Source organism: Nilaparvata lugens, chromosome 4 (assembly GCF_014356525.2).
Source record: "Nilaparvata lugens isolate BPH chromosome 4, ASM1435652v1, whole genome shotgun sequence".
In the NCBI taxonomy this organism is placed as follows: Eukaryota; Metazoa; Arthropoda; class Insecta; order Hemiptera; family Delphacidae; genus Nilaparvata; species Nilaparvata lugens.
In genome coordinates, this window is record NC_052507.1 from 66,467,656 (window position 1) to 66,484,449 (window position 16,794).

Genomic DNA, 16,794 nt, shown 5'->3' on the forward strand with positions numbered 1-16,794 from the left:
GCCTGGTAACTCTTATTTCCTGAATACATTAAATTATTTTTATTTGGTTTTTATTTATGCTCTTTGCATGCTAGTTAATATTCTATACATTAATATTAATTCCATGCTACCTAATAATTAGCCACGTGGACGGGTGTTTTTTCACATTGCACACCATCTGATGCAATAAAGCTCTGCCAAGGGGTTTTGGTCAGATTCTACGTTCCTCGGTTTGATCGATCTCTAGGTCACCGATCCGTGAATACATTACATAACCTCAATCTTCAAATATTTTATAAATAATCTATTTATGAGCAATAAACTTCCTTCAAATCCTTTTTAGGTTCTTGTACCATTTAGCCAGAACAAGCTGATGCTATCTAATCTTGGTATTATCTGCTTGGCGATATTAGCCAATTACTTTATTTTTAGACCTATTACTATTTCTGTTAGGGCTTTTTATCTACCCAGATTTAATATGTTACACGCGCCCCTGGGTTTGAATTCAAAATATTTGAGAATCACAATGTTTTTAATGAAAACCCACCCTTCAATACATCGATATACACTATACTTTATTTATAATTATACTCTCATACTTCTATCACAGATCGCAGACATATTTGCTGCATCTCCTTTATACCTTTATCAAATACAATAACAAATTCTCCTCCTCAACACACATAAAATATCATAAATATAAACTTCTAAACGTACTCCTCCTGACAACACTTAGAACATAGTAATTTTAAATCGCCGCTTGCAGGGCCGCCAACTTAACTACACACATTCATAATTCTCATAAATGATTCCTTTTAGACAATAATTTCGATTCATAAACTTCTGGGCTTATATCTTATAGTATTTCTTAGGTCTTAATATAAATAATTTTCTATACATCAGGTACAATACTTTCTTTTGCTAATGGTTCTTTGGTTTTGGTAGCAGGTATTCACTTTAAGTCTTTTTCAGGTAACAAACGTGGCATAATTAAAAGTAATAAATATAAAAACATATAAATAAATATATCGACATTAATAAATATAATAAATAACAATAATAAATAACTTTTGGGTACAGTATTTTTTCATAATCATATGTTGCAGGCATTACATATTTGATTCAGGTGGCCTTGCCCAGCTGGTCACTGGTTCTACATAATTTGCTGTCGAATTCATATTATTAACCTAACTGCTCAATTTTTTCTCTTAAAAAGGTAATTAACAAATTTTAATTTTATTATCCCCGCTTGTGTCCTTTTTTATCTGATGTATATAATTTAATTACATATTTAAAAATTGTTCTTTTCCTTATTGCAGGCTTCTAACGGCTGGAAGGAATTAAAACATTGGATTGTTGCCACGAGGTCCTATACCAATATTAAATTTATTAAGGAAGGTTAGTAATCGGTTTGATAATAATGTTTTCCTTGATTTCTTATCATATTTATTTCAAATTCTGTGATATTTCATGTAGAATTGTTGTGGTTTTCCCGTATCTTGGCTTTCTGCTTGTAGCTATACTGCTGTAGGCTGGTTGGGTTATCTGCTATCCATTTGTTGATTGTTGAGGCTGTCCTATTATTAATTTATCTTTCTCAAATTAAAGCCCTTGTATCTGGTGTATCTTTTAAAACAATTCCTTGATCTGATTCTGTTTTCTTCTTTATTATTTCTATTTATTCCGTTGAGTCTCGATATTTCACTTAGTGGCATTGTTTATAATTCTAGTTACACCAATAAACGACTTATAATATAAAGCTTCCAATCATCTTCATCCGATACTTCCACTAATTCATTATAGGCTTCATTATCATAATAAACAATTCATAATATAACACTTCAATCAACACTAATAAATTCTTTCAACAATAACATGGTCTAATTATAGCATCACTTTTCAATATTATCACAGCCATGGTAATCCACACAATACAATAAATCAAAACACTAATTAGTTCTTTAATAATATAATTTTCCACATATAATAGCCCGGTACTCCCATTTTATTGATATAATTCCTTATTTCTTCCACTCTTCCTAGACACCGTTTATCCTTAATTAATCTCCACAAGTAGCCCACTTTATTGTTGCCCATGCACGAATCCATATTTGTTCTATCAGTTCCATTTTTAATCCATTTATTACGTCCATTTTGCCGGTCACATAGCTGGTTTGCCCTCTTGAAGCGAATGTGCCGCGGATGCATGACGTCGGCAATCTCTTCCTGTCCTCCTTGGTGCCGGTCCGGAATCCTCCTTGGCCTCTTGAAGCGTGCATGCGGCCGGTATGCGCGCGCGTGATTCCTCCTTCGTCGCTTCTTTCGCCTCCGGGCCTTGCGATGCATGTTTCTCTTTCTATCCTGTATGCTGTCCTCTCTGTCCTGTTGTCGGCCGGGTGTCCTCGGGCGCTTCCGTCTCCGGGCCTTACGGTGGTCGCTCCTCCGGTCCTGCATGCCGTCCTCTTGGTCCTCTATCCTGGGTTCCTTGGGGTGCCTTGGTGGGGTCGAATGATGCACGGGTGCGGTGGCGGTCTCTTGATGCGCGAGTGTGACTTTCAGAGCGGGTAGTATGGTGGCGGTCTCTTGATGTGCGGGCTGCTCTACCTGCGGTGATTGGACTTCGGTGGGAAACAGGATACTTAATATGGGTTGATGTTTGCGGGTTGTTTTAATTTCATGGTGGGCGGCGGTTTTTGATGGTAGGCTGTCTTGTATTGACTTCTGTTTTTCTAATATTTTCGGTAAACCGTTCACAAAGGTGGTATATGAGGCTGTAGTATCTTTATTTTCTCTATCTATTTTTTCTGAGCTTGCGTGGGTTGTATCGGGGTATCATGTATTCGTAATTTTTTAGCTGTAGTCTTCTCTGCGTTGGTGGTGGGTTATCTGTGTCTTTTGTTATTGATCTGGACGCATGCTCTAATGTGTAGTTTGTACTTATTTGATGAGGTGGCGGTTTGTAATTTCTATTGTAATTATTCTGAGTGTAATCATTATTTGTGTTAAATCGATCACGGCCATAATAATAATTTCTTTTGTAGGTTTGCTGTGGATAATGATTTGTTTGACAATTTTGAAAGCTTCTATTATTCCAATTATTATTGTGTTTATGATCATTTCGGTGTTCAAATTGAGGAGTAGGTCGTGAGCAATCATATGGTACTGATTCATAATTTTGGCTGTTATATGATTAAATTTTGAGTTATGTTGATTTGGTGCGTATCTCTGGTCTGAACGGTGGTTTGATATTGCCATCACAGACTGTATGCCATATAATGATTTATCAGCTGTTGCAATCAGTAATGGGTTGTGTGGCGAGTGCCATTCTAACTTGATACGGTAGCTTCTTTAAAATAATACTTGCTAATGCCGATTCGTTAATGGGCTCGCTCAATTGAGAATTTTTAAACTGTAGGGCAGTGACGAAAGTGGTACATGCACCGTCTAATTAGGGTTGAAATCGCATGATATAATGTCCGCTAGCACGTCCAACTGTTTACTTCTGCTCCAATACTGTTCCAGGAAGACAGCTACAAACTCATCCAATGATGTAAATTCATGGACTCTACTCCGAAAGAACATCAGGGGTTCGCCAATCAATAAACTAGTCAAACGAAGACGCCAAAAATTCCAAGAGGTGGGTGTTAATGATTGAACTAGTTTTATCTGATCTATAAATTCTTTAGGTTGGAGATAGCGGTCTGTATTGTCAAAACGGCCTAATTCATTGAAACTGTGTAGTGAATCAAACGTTGCTATGGGAATAGGCTCTATATTCTCGTGCGGAAATTGATGTATTTGACTTTCAAGTTGTACCAACTTCTCTGGGCCTGTTTCCAATGACTAGAAGCTTCTGTTTCATTATCTACTACTTCGGCATTTAATTCAGATGAAAATAATTGCTGTTCTCCAACGGCTGTCTCCAATGAATTAAGTTGTACTTTGTTTTGATTTATATCAGATTTAGGTGAGCTATTTGTGTAGATTTACTATTCTGTTGTTTATTTATGGAAATAAGTTGACTATTGTTCCTGTTTGTAGCTATTTCATGATTTGTGAAGTGTTTTGTGCTGGTAGGTTATCTATTCTTTCCGCAGTCTCCTTACCCATTCTTACCGATGTATCCTTCAGTGATTCCCGCATTTCCTTCATTTCCGCCTTTAAGTTCTTCATTACTGTGGTCATTGTTTTTTCTAAACTATTAGAAAATGACTTGATCATCCCCTCTACTATAACCCTCCTTATTGCTTCTTGGGAGACATTTAACGGTTTATTACTGTTCACAGGATTCTTGGCGGTGATTGAAGATATCTGGGCGTTGGACTCCATCGCGCCCCCCTCAGCGTCGATCTCCGCTACTATCGCCGTCTGCAGTGTGTCTGCTACCTTACTTTGCGTGGACGAAAAGAGACTCATATTTTAAAAATGGATTAAGTGTCAAGTGTTTGTTAAAAAAGTGAAAGTTTTGGCCAACAAGGCATTAATAAGGACACAAATGAGGATAGGCCTATGGACATTACAAGCCAGGTAACCTATTTATTACTTAAGCTCTTATAATATAATAATACTATTCATTGATTTCTGACTAGCAGTTTAGGCCCATAAAATATAATAGCTCTCTCTATAAAATATATTTTCTACAATAATAATATAAAATTTTCTTTAAAACATATAATTCTTCTTATTTAAAGCTATGATTCCCCAAAAAGTAATACAAATTTCCCTTCGCCAGTTTTCCTCACAACTCGTATAAGTTATCTATAATTTTCAATATGGTTATTGACTTAATTTCAAATATTATTCGATGAGCTTGGCTCTCATCATCAGTCCCACGTTGGTACGACATGTCTTTCTGTCACGTTATTCTTTATATTTAAATAACGATTAGCCTCCTGCTTGGCATCAGTCGGTAAAGCATGAGATTTAATATAATTAGGTCGTGGTTTTCTAATAGTATTCAGTCTTAAAAAATCTTGATAGGCCTAGATATGGGCTTCTCCAATAACTCTTGTAATTCAATAAATAATAAATATATATATATAAATGATACTTATACTATAGTGTTGAGGAATAAAAAATAAATTGCACACCATGAAAGTTTCATAATATATTACATAAATAATGCAAAGATCAATCGAGGCAAAAAATATATATAGAGCGATAAAAAATATAATATAAAAAATAGAACAATATTTGAAATCAATAAAAATATCACAGGCTAAACTTTATATTCTAGATTTGTGGCACGAATCATTACCATGTGCCTTTATCTTGAAATCATATGCATTCTTTGGCATGTAGCTGTGACATGTACTTGCTAATACTTGTCGGCTTGGATAATTCAATCATAAATATGTGCTCTAAGATCAGCTTGATAAATTAGCCACTAAAAATCCAAATATATATATATATTAAAATCTCTAGTATTTAGTAGACTTATTTGTATCGAATATATATTTTCATCTCAGGGTGCAAGATTCGGCACCTGACGGAATAGGTAGAGCCATTCATCTAGTGAATTAGAACTATGATAAATTATCGCAAATTGTATTGCAAAAATTAAATATTATATGCATATGTTTTAATAGCCTAGATTTCGTACTTCTTTGATTAAATAGAAATTTCTAAAATATTGATCTATATTTTTCTTTCAATTAAATACCTTTAATACTAATTTTTTACTTGCGCAAGTATTACTCTTATTAATTTCTCAATTTATAATAACCCTTTCGGCGAGCTAGCTTTGATCATCAGATTATTTCGAAGCACTAGGGCGCCCATCACTAAATTCAAATTTAATCACTCACGTGTCGAAAATCTTCTTGTAAGCCGCCGATGTCGATCCAACTCCATGCGGTCCGGGAATATGGTAGCCGGAATCGTCTCCTCCAGGGGTTATAAATTTAAATAAAATGAAAAATGACTTCTGCTTCACAATAGCATCACGAAGTCTTTTAAGAAATTTAATAATTTACTTTAAATTTAAATTTTTACAAAATTATTAATAAGGTACTTCGCTCTAAAATATTTGGGGTCCTCTTATGGTGGCATCTGGGGGGGGAATGCTTAAAGTCAGACTCATCACTTCTAAATTGCCGGTTTTGTAAATTACTACGACAATGTTCCAGTAATACCATTCTAATATAACTTTCCAAAATCCATTTTTTCTTGAATTTTGATTTTTTCTTGAATCAACGAATTCCATTTTAATAGAATTCAACAAAGTTATAGAACCACCTAGCCCATGAGAATTGGGAAAAAATCCATTTCTCAATAAAATTCCTTATATGAGTTAGTTTGGCTTGACATTGGTTCTACTCGTCTAGATCTCAAGTTACTCAAAAAGGTGTTTACAGTGTTCAAAATATGACAATAGGCAGTGTCTAGATCTGCATAATAATATCGTCTATCTCTCATAACATATTGGACAGGATGCAATGGATTCAAAGTGCTAAATTGGTGAGAGAATATCAATCTTGTCAACAGGACGTCATGTACAGACCACTGTACTTGTCACAAGTACAATAATGTCTTGTTCAATTCGACACGTTCACATTAATAATTCAAGGGAGTTTCGTCAGTATTGGTCTTTTTTACATGAACAATCAATGTGTTGCCAATTTTCGTTTTGATTCATCACATGCGAAAATCGGATGTTCAAGTGAGAATAATTATTAGATAAAGTAACTTACCTACCCGTCCATTGTATAGAATCTTCATTTGTCATATAATTATATTCTACTAAATATGCTATGTAATGTGAACAACCGTGAGCTAACTCATTGCAAATCCAGAAGGAATGGACGATAGATGTCCGTATAAGTGTTCCAACAAAAATAATGAGTGTGGTTGGATGATTGCTTCATGAATATTGGCATTTCAGTTTTTAAAAAAAATTCTAGGTAATTATGAATGGCTCTGGCTATTATGTTGATAGATATTGAGCAGAAAAATTAATCATTCAATTACCCTTCATTCACTATACAAATAAAATTTGGAACATTTAAAACAAAAGTATATTACATTTTCCTCTTGCTTTGTAATTCTTGATTAGTATATTGAACCAAGAAGCATCGTAGTATATTATGTGTGTTCTTGGTTAATAGAGAAATTATATCAACTCATGAAATCAAGAATGTGTTTCATTAAGTTAATTGGATAACACTTGTGAAACCTGACTTGACTATTTCACGAATTTGTTCTTCCACACATATTGCTGTGCAAACTGCAAATTAATTTACTACAAGATCAATTTTTATTTTACTGTAATAATTATAATCCTATTATTATAAGATTGACGAAAACTTCAGGCAGAAACAAGGTAGATGATACGGCTGCAACAGCATGGAGATTCTTTCCCCTTCTTTGATACCAACAATGAATAAAGAGAAAACTTTGTGCTTGAAGCAGGATGAAATGGATCATATTCCGTAACGGGCGAAACAAGACACTGTTTAGTGTTGGTAGGTGCTGTACAGTCTACACTACAGCCAGTATATCTTTGGGCCTTCTAAGTTCACCATAAGAACCGTGGGATAATCTGACCACATAGACCTTACTTCCTTGGGCGTTCAAACGGCGATAAAAGGGTGTAGAAATATTCCTTGAAAAAATCTACAGGTTAATCGTAAGTTCAATCCATTCACTAATTTCCAAAAATTCAAATTAGCATATTATATCATCCAATTTATTATCTTCACTTCAATATTATTATATTGATAACTTTATCGATTTCCCTGATTAACAAAAATTAAAACGATAAAAGTTGAGATGTCGAGTAAGACATGATCCCACCTTCAAGAATTAACGGCTCACGAAAATGTCTCAGGCCCGGTTGCCCAAAAGCCGGTTAAATTGTAACTGTGTTTAATTTCACCAATGAGGGACGGCGGCTTCTGTAACCGGCACTCAATCTCAATTATTCATTGTCTAGCAATTGAACGAAGAAACGTATAAAATCAAATTCAGTGCAGAGCTTACCGAAGTTACCAAGAATTTTATCGATAATATTTGAAACGAAGGTTCAAGGCCATTTTTGAACTGTTTGCTCCCTGCAACACTGTTATGAAATAATAGAAAAAGTCCACCATTCTCATAAATTTGAGGTCACTCCTGATAGTGCGTGCTTCTTGGCTTGTGACTCAACTTGAGACATAAATTTGATAGTTCAGCCATGCCTCGTGGAGTGGAGAGCTTATTTTCATTGAACGAGCTGTCGAATCTATGATGAGCTCCATCAATAATCTTTTCTTTCGTGAAAAAATGAGAAATTTCACTCCATTCTAGAAGCTGAATAGTACCTAAACTGTTTCTTATTTATGAGAGTCATATCAATTGTTTATACCGACAAATATTTTATGTAGGCTACTATTTTTGTGCTTTATAATGTCACTCATACATTGAGGTCTCCTTCTCCATCCTCTCCTTCTCCTTCTCTCCCGGTTTCTGGTGTATGGAGTTTAGAATTTATGATCTGACTATAGCTGTGATGTAGTCTACGTCTGACGTCCATAGAGGATTTATTTTTGCTCTTTGTCATTTTATCTATAGCAATATAATAATAATAATACCTTTGTTTTGACATTCGTATAAAACAAAAGCCTCTCTACTTGAGGTATTTGAGTTGGCAACAGTCCCTTTCATTATAGTTCCTTTCATAATTTCGACACTATTTTGCATCACATTTCTCTGTCTCTGGCCGTAGTGGTCCATGCATAGCCGACTCTCCATAATAATAATAATAATAATATCGAGTGACCTGGCTGGCTCAGGTCTGGTGTCAGAGTTTTCAGGTCGCAACTGATCAATTTCAGGGCCTCTGACATGACCTAACGACTGCTTTTTAGGCAGCCGGGACCGACGGCTTAACGTGTCCATCCGAAACACGGGAATGGCCCGAGATAAATATCTTGCCCGTCCCGGGATTTGAACCCGCGCCTTTGAATCATAAAGCCAGCATCTGATCCACTCGACTCTCTGATTCATTTCGTTCCTATAGCAATATATGAATCGCTTATTTTTGGCCCGAAAAATTGCCACGAGTTGTGAAATGACATGATATAAGTTGAATAAGTGTCGTATGCACCTACTACCTCCTTCTCGAACTGAAGCATTTATAATAAATACTGTGAAGAGAATTTTTTAAGAACTTGATATGCCTACACACTTACACACACTTTTCTTCGCCCATTATTTACCTACATAGGATTTTAGGAATCCACACTTTGCTTATCTATTCCATAGACATAATTATTATGTATTCCTTTTCCTGTATTTTGCAGTTTTACACTGTACAGTACTTCTTAATTATACAGAGTGTTCTGAAAAAAGGTGCCCATAAGGCAGGGGGTGATTCCTCACATCAAAAGAAGAAAAAAAGTTCTAATTAACATAGGTCCGAAAATGCTTAGTTACCAAGTTATACAGGGTGAAAATTTCGTCTGAATTTCAGTTCCCCTGCCCTACGGGTATTTCTTGGCAATTAATTAAGATGTTAAATTCAGTGTACTTTATGTAAAATGAACTGAGAAATTGAATAAAACAGTTTCCAGACCGTTAGCTACAGTAATTTTTACGATATGTGACGAAATACGCGAAACTTTGTCCCGAAAAACAAGTTCCTTGAAGGTTTGAAGCAGATTTACTATGTTAAATGTACAATAAACACAACATATTTTCTACAGAGCTTGTAGAAAATTTAATTTCGAAGAGAAAGATGTAGAATAAGTCTATAATAGACAGACGCAACCTTGAAAAAATAATCCTTAATTACATAAAAAAACACATGAAAAATAGAAAGCTCAACAGATTTTTTCTATGTGTCACAAATGTGAAATACAAGTGCATTACATAAGTCATAAATACAAGTGCATTGAAAAGTGATAGCAGATGATATTATAGAGTTGAGGAGAAGCCTCTATCGGGTTCACTCCTCGAATCCTCGCCTCGTCGTTCTTCGGGTCACTCTCAAAATGTAGAAAGATAACTTGAAACCGGATCGTCAGACTTGGTTCAATGAAACCGGTCGTTCTAGAGGCGTTTTTCTGCTTTGCAATTATACATCTTTGTATTACACGCCTGCTCATCCGTAGATGAAATCGCGCTGTGTTCGGTATCTGGTGCTCGGGTTTAAAATGATCAAGTAATTTAATAGTGATTTATTCCATTTATTAACAGTCACATAATGACATACAATAATAGGGAGAGAACAGTCTATCCCAATTAACTTTATCATCAGCGTTTTTCTATCATGCTAACATACACATACAGCAAACATATATTTTGTGCTCATTCTATAGTTTTTCACAATCAATATTATTGTTAACAAGATGAAGCACAATTATTATTCAAATTATATACTTCATCTTCATGGAATGAACCTGGATCCGTACATTTTTTCATAAAGGACGACAGAATGCATTTACGCACAGATATGAGCCTATAGCAAGCTAAGCCCAAGGATAGTATAAAAATATATCCTATTTACTATCGTTGATCCAAGCCAATCTTGTGTAGAACTCTATTCTTGAGAGCCTAGCCATCTAGGCTTTCGATACCGAGAGTATAGAATGTAAATTACATTCTATAATATCTCATTCGTTCATTTTATTGTACGGTACTGATTGTACTATCAAATGTCGAAGCCCAATTATGTAGAATTTGATTTTGTACTTCGTCTTCATGGTTCAGAAAGTGATCACATTTTTCATAAGCAACTGTAAAATATTGACAGATGACATTACTTTTAATTTGTATGATTTTTGTGTAACACATACCTTACGATAGAGTAAACAGAAAACTGACGGTTCTGGCTGAAATATAACTGTCGAAAAAGGGCTGTTGACGGGTAAAATATTAATCAGGCTAGGTATCCTATAGCTGGGACTTTCCCGTAAGAGATCTCCACCAACAAAAAGCCATACGAATATTATTATTTTTTGATATAGTTGTTTGTTAAAACCATGTACAGTGGAGCTTGGAGCTGTAGTCAGAGAGTATAGAATGTAATTCATTTCATTGCTGTAGTACCTGTTTGGAGGCGCCGTTCTACATACTCACAAAGACCTGCTTTTCATTGACCTGAAGATTTTCTCCCACAGCCTTCAGATCAGTTCATCTCTATTATTTACCGCTATATTTATGCAATACTTGCCATCACTCATTGAGTTAATGAGTCTGCTCATGGAGGAGCTGAAACGCTGGTCCAACAATCATGTTGCTGACAGGATGTGCAGCTTCTTATAAGAGTTTAAAATCGATTATTCGGAAGTGTATCTTCTTCATTAAAAATTAATTGAAGGATATTAATGTGCAAATTGTGAAGGAAGATGATGGGCTTGGCTCAAACGTTGAGAAAAATGATGAAATTCTGGTCAGTCAAATTGAAAAAAGTAGACTATTATACTTTGAATTGATCTTTTAAAGGATTTATTTTTGCTCTTTTTCATTTTATCTATAGCAATATAATAATAATAATACCTTTGTTTTGACATTCGTATAAAACAAAAGCCTCTCTACTTGAGGTATTTGAGTTGGCAACAGTCCCTTTCATTATAGTTCCTTTCATAATTTCGACACTATTTTGCATCACATTTCTCTGTCTCTGGCCGTAGTGGTCCATGCATAGCCGACTCTCCATAATAATAATAATAATAATAATATCGAGTGACCTGGCTGGCTCAGGTCTGGTGTCAGAGTTTTCAGGTCGCAACTGATCAATTTCAGGGCCTCTGACATGACCTAACGACTGCTTTTTAGGCAGCCGGGACCGACGGCTTAACGTGTCCATCCGAAACACGGGAATGGCCCGAGATAAATATCTTGCCCGTCCCGGGATTTGAACCCGCGCCTTTGAATCATAAAGCCAGCATCTGATCCACTCGACTCTCTGATTCATTTCGTTCCTATAGCAATATATGAATCGCTTATTTTTGGCCCGAAAAATTGCCACGAGTTGTGAAATGACATGATATAAGTTGAATAAGAAGTGTCGTATGCACCTACTACCTCCTTCTCGAACTGAAGCATTTATAATAAATACTGTGAAGAGAATTTTTTAAGAACTTGATATGCCTACACACTTACACACACTTTTCTTCGCCCATTATTTACCTACATAGGATTTTAGGAATCCACACTTTGCTTATCTATTCCATAGACATAATTATTATGTATTCCTGTTCCTGTATTTTGCAGTTATACACTGTACAGTACTTCTTAATTATACAGAGTGTTCTGAAAAAAGGTGCCCATAAGCCAGGGGGTGATTCCTCACATCAAAAGAAGAAAAAAAGTTCTAATTAACATAGGTCCGAAAATGCTTAGTTACCAAGTTATACAGGGTGAAAATTTCGTCTGAATTTCAGTTCCCCTGCCCTACGGGTATTTCTTGGCAATTAATTAAGATGTTAAATTCAGTGTACTTTATGTAAAATGAACTGAGAAATTGAATAAAACAGTTTCCAGACCGTTAGCTACAGTAATTTTTACGATATGTGACGAAATACGCGAAACTTTGTCCCGAAAAACAAGTTCCTTGAAGGTTTGAAGCAGATTTACTATGTTAAATGTACAATAAACACAAAATATTTTCTACAGAGCTTGTAGAAAATTTAATTTCGAAGAGAAAGATGTAGAATAAGTCTATAATAGACAGACGCAACCTTGAAAAAATAATCCTTAATTACATAAAAAAACACATGAAAAATAGAAAGCTCAACAGATTTTTTTCTATGTGTCACAAATGTGAAATACAAGTGCATTACAAGTCATAAATACAAGTGCATTGAAAAGTGATAGCAGATGATTTAGAGTTGGAGAGAAGCCTCTATCGGGTTCACTCCTCGAATCCTTGCCTAGTCGTTCTTCGGGTCACTCTCAAAATGTAGAAAGATAACTTGAAACCGGATCGTCAGACTTGGTTCAATGAAACCGGTCGTTCTAGAGGCGTTTTTCTGCTTTGCAATTATACATCTTTGTATTACTCGCCTGCTCATCCGTAGATGAAATCGCGCTGTGTTCGGTATCTGGTGCTCGGGTTTAAAATGATCAAGTAATTTAATAGTGATTTATTCCATTTATTAACAGTCACATAATGACATACAATAATAGGGAGAGAACAGTCTATCCCAATTAACTTTATCATCAGCGTTTTTCTATCATGGTAACATACACATACAGCAAACATATATTTTGATTTCTTTCAATAGTTTTTCACAATCAATATTATTGTTAACAAGATGAAGCACAATTATTATTCAAATTATATACTTCATCTTCATGGAATGAACCTGGATCCGTACATTTTTTCATAAAGAACGACAGAATGCATTTACACACAGATATGAGCCTATAGCAAGCTAAGCCCAAGGATAGTATAAAAATATATCCTATTTACTATCGTTGATCCAAGCCAATCTTGTGTAGAACTCTATTCTTGAGAGCCTAGCCATCTAGGCTTTCGATACCGAGAGTATAGAATGTAAATTACATTCTATAATATCTCATTCGTTCATTTTATTGTACGGTACTGATTGTACTATCAAATGTCGAAGCCCAATTATGTAGAATTTGATTTTGTTCTTCGTCTTCATGGTTCTGAAAGTGATCACATTTTTCATAAGCAACTGTAAAATATTGACAGATGACATTACTTTTAATTTGTATGATTTTCGTGTAACACATACCTTAAGATACAGTACACAGAAAACTGACGGTTCCGGCTGAAATATAACTGTCGAAAAAGGGCTGTTGACGGGTAAAATATTAATCAGGCTAGGTATCCTATAGCTGGGACTTTCCCGTAAGAGATCTCCACCAACAAAAAACCATACGAATATTATTATTTTTTGATATAGTTGTTTGTTAAAACCATGTACAGTGGAGCTTGGAGCTGTAGTCAGAGAGTATAGAATGTAATTCATTTCATTGCTGTAGTACCTGTTTGGAGGCGCCGTTCTACATACTCACAAAGACCTGCTTTTCATTGACCTGAAGATTTTCTCCCACAGCCTTCAGATCAGTTCATCTCTATTATTTACCGCTATATTTATGCAACACTTGCCATCACTCATTGAGTTAATGAGTCTGCTCATGGAGAAGCTGAAACGCTGGTCCAACAATCATGTTGCTGACAGGATGTGCAGCTTCTTATAAGAGTTTAAAATCGATTATTCGGAAGTGTATCTTCTTCATTAAAAATTAATTGAAGGATATTAATGTGCAAATTGTGAAGGAAGATGATGGGTTTGGCTCAAACGTTGAGGAAAATGATGAAACTCTGGTCAGTCAAATTGAAAAAAGTTGACTATTATACTTTGAATTGATCAGTTAATAAAGGTATTATTTTGGCTATTGCATTTTAAATTGGAAATAAGTCACATAGTCTTACCTAATCTTGCTCTTATTTTTATAAAAAACACAACTTACACCAGTTGAATTTCACACCATATTAATATGAATGTTTGATTTGTCTCAATTTCGTTTTGCAAATGAATGATAATGAATAATAGTTGATAACACATCACCTTCACATAGATTAAGGATTGATCAGAAATAAATTGAGGAATCTTATTCATTTATATCATGATAATAAAGTGTGGAAAGTAGAAAATATAATCGATCTGATTGAGCCATGATATTTAAAGATTAATTTCATAACATTAGAACTAATCGAGAACTGTTCATGGGACTTATGTGAGCAACCTGGCATTCTCTGGAAAAACTTGAAATTCAAGTCTCAATTCTGATATTTTCAATCTCCTGCACATTTTATATTTATCATGATGATTGCTATAGAGTGCTTAAATGATACTCGTGAGTATAAAGTAATTGCAGGATCATACAAAACCAGTTCCTCTAGGTTTTTACCCTTTTCAATATATTTTTCTCGTTGAGTACTTAGATTAGGAGTTGTGTTCCAGTCGACGACTTGTATTAAATGCAGTTGATAATATGAATCATGTAATTTATTGTGGTTTCAGGAGTTACTTGGTTTATTTTTGTCTGCCTCAATAGTAACCAATAATGCCTCATGATTAATTCACTCTTCCACTTGGCGCTGGAAGGGTTGGAACTAGAAATAAGTACTAGTCTTGACCATAAAAGGATTGAAGCTCTGTAAGAAATTGAATTAACTTGGAGAACTTTGATTCAATAAAATTCGTTCTTACTTTCGTTTTTCCGTCCTGTCAGTCTCTGCTCTTTTTAACGAGTATTCTCTAGAATGCAGTTCTGCCACTTTTCTGCCATTCATCAGTGCGATATTTTCTTGTGACAGGTAACAAACATGTTGGTCACTGCTGTTTATTTTCTCATGATACAGTCTAGTCTATTCCAGTCAATTTAATGGTCTTTTAGATGAACTGGGTACACTAAAAACAAGGAATTGAGTATTTTTATCAATTATTAAGACTGCAGGTGCATAGTGTAAGTTTTATTGGAACAGTGTATGTGAAAACGTTCCAGAAATATGTGAACCCAACATTTTTATCAACGGCCTGAATTGAAAAGAGGTCAGTTCTTTCTGATGAAGACTACATTAATCATCATTAATAAATAATAATTGATATGAATCGTGCTTGTCAAATCTTCAACACCTCCAGGAAAACATCTGTTCAGCCAATCATTGAAACAACAATGTGCGATATTAAAAAATTATCTTATTAATGCTAATTCTTATTAATGCTAATTTCTCGAACGTTTTCACATACACTGTTCCAATAATACTTGCACTATGCACCTGCAGTCTTAATTGATAAAAATACTCAATTCCTTGATACCTTGTCGCTTAATGGAATGATTGGCCTATCAATGTCGTTATATTATTGTCGTTCTCTATAGATGAGTGTTCAATTATAATCACACTATGTCAAAGATTGTATGAGTTGGTGTAATTATTGTGCATTTATTCCTTTATCTGTCATTGTCTCAAATCTCGGAACTTTTCAACACCTGATGGAAACAGGTGTTTTTGACACTGCTTTACAATTGTACAGTAATAATAATAATAATAAATGATATATTGGAATTAGATAATTAGGTCTAACTTATTCCTAAAACAAAGATCAGCTTATAACCTGATCCAATTACAATATTTGTATCCGTCGTTCTCTGTTCCTTGATACTCAAATTAAAACACTCTTCATAGTGTAAATTCTACTATATGATGCTCAATAAATTATTTGAAGTCTTCAGAGATATCTCACAAGTTTTGTGGTTGTAGGAATGTCATTATTACGTCAAATGCGTGATAAGTGCGCGGTTTTCCCTGTTCGAGCTCAGCATTTATTTATCAAAAATCTGCAAATTCGTTATCAAGTGCAGCCACTCAGACAAGCTGATAGCAATTTTGTTCACTCTTTCGTTTGATATCAAACCAATAAAAGTTTTCTTTCTAATCTTGAAATGAAAATAATGATGTTGCACTGCAACGAAGAATTGATATTAATCATTGAAATACTGTACTTCCATATTGAAAATTATGATTATGTCCTGTAGATTTGATGTTATTTTTCTAATGAGTTCTATGAATTGTGGTCTAATTGAAAATTGGTCATATGGCACAAATTGAATCAAATACTGAGTTAGAAATTAATTGTAATTGACTGAATTTGATTTGTTTTAATGAGTTTTCCTTTACTCAGGATAATCTTTCACATATTTTTAATTTAATTTCATGAGACTATTATTCCAATAAATATATAAAGCTTATTATATGGATTGGCATGTAGCTATCCTCATTAGTGATTGAACAAAGTTATCCTGTTTCTAATAGATTAATGTGGGCTCATTGCTCAATATCATATCTTTCCTGCT

General features: G+C 34.6%; 1 protein-coding gene across 2 annotated transcripts in view; it reads left to right on the forward strand.

Moving 5' to 3' along the window:
- Window positions 1-16,794, forward strand: part of LOC111059182 (protein C-ets-1) — a 229,077-nt gene that overhangs the window by 3,031 nt on the left and 209,252 nt on the right. The window lies entirely within an intron of this gene.